At 43.3% G+C, this 1,368-nt stretch overlaps 1 long non-coding RNA gene across 1 annotated transcript in view; it reads right to left on the bottom strand.

Moving 5' to 3' along the window:
• Positions 1-1,159, bottom strand: part of LOC108311707 — a 9,199-nt gene extending 8,040 nt beyond the window's left edge. Inside the window, exon 1 of the long non-coding RNA XR_001828336.2 lies at positions 997-1,159. This is a non-coding gene — a long non-coding RNA (uncharacterized LOC108311707). The remainder of the gene's footprint in view (positions 1-996) is intronic.
• Positions 1,160-1,368: the final 209 nt, after the last annotated feature.

A 1,368-nucleotide genomic window follows, 5' to 3' on the forward strand; every position in this document is an offset into this window, starting at 1 on the left:
TAAAAGGAACTGAATCCTTGGGATTATGTGAGCTCTCTATGAAAATATTTACATCTCATGTTTTCATTTTAATGACAATCCAAAATAATTCCTGTAAGGAGCGCAGTCTAAGAATAGTCTGGACAGCCGCGCTATAACCACGCTGTGCTGGGCTGCCCCGTGTTTACACATTGGCATCAAGCAGAGTTATGTTGACTGTTGTGGCTAATGAGAAAAAAGCCACAGGGTAGATTTAATGTATAAACGACTCATTCACACCAAGTGAAGTCACACGCTATCACTCAAAAGTCGCTGAGCTACAGCAATCTGCACCTCGTTCCTGTGACAAAAGGAGTGAAGTCAGCCGCCACAGCAAATGGAGGTTGTGCATGTGAGTTTCATCAGCTGGGCCCTATGTTTAATTTGCAATTTTGATGTGATTTTTATAACCATAGCATAAGGAATTTATATCCAGTTTTAAGTGGTACGTATTTAAATAATATAACATGAAATATCTAAATCAGCCCTGGAATCTGCAAAAAAAGAAAAAAAAAAGTTTCCATTTAACAATGGGCCCAACCTACCCTATGACACATCACTATATAATGTCAGGACCCTGGGGATAAAAGGAGGATCCTGGAAGCTTCCAGAAGAAAACTAGACCACACATGGAAGACAGAGGATTAATGTCAGGGGGTTTCCCTATAGCAACAGAGCATGGAAGCCAACAGCAAGGATTCCAGAAACCCAAGAGGCAAGCATTTCCTCAAGGCCTGCATCCTCCCCACTGTGGTTTGGATGTGGTTTGCCACCTCAGAAAGTCAGAGTGAAATTTGGTCCCCAGTGCAACAGTACTGAGCGAGAGGTGGTGGGAACTTTCAGAGGTGATTCGGTCATGGGGGCATACCCTCATGCATGCGTTAACACCATTCTCTAGAGACTGGGTTTCTTCTCATGAGGCTGGTTGTTATAAAGTGAGTCAGTCCCCTTTGCCCCATCTCGTTTTTCAAGGCTCACCTGCCCTTCCAGTTTTCTGCCACGCTATGACACGCCATGAAGGCTCTCACCAGAAGCCAACCAGATGTGACCCCTCAACCTTGAACTTCCCAGACCTTGAGGTTGGAAATTGTTTCCTCTTGGGACTCTGTAATCCTTGCTCTTGGCTTCCGTTGGGAAGCCTGCTGACATTGATCATCTTCTCCAGAACTAAAAGAAATAAATTTCTTTTAGCCTGTAGCCTTCTATCACAGCAACAGAAAATGAACCTAAGACATTCCCAAACTGTCTATCAAGGATAGAGAAAAAACATAGACATTTTATGACACATTGGATCTTCCATCTTCATATATTTACCTCCCATTTTGGGAAGGAGCGCTCCAGCAAAATAGA

The sequence above is a fragment of the Cebus imitator genome, unplaced genomic scaffold (genome assembly GCF_001604975.1).
Source record: "Cebus imitator isolate Cc_AM_T3 unplaced genomic scaffold, Cebus_imitator-1.0 Scaffold6, whole genome shotgun sequence".
NCBI lineage: Eukaryota > Metazoa > Chordata > Mammalia > Primates > Cebidae > Cebus > Cebus imitator.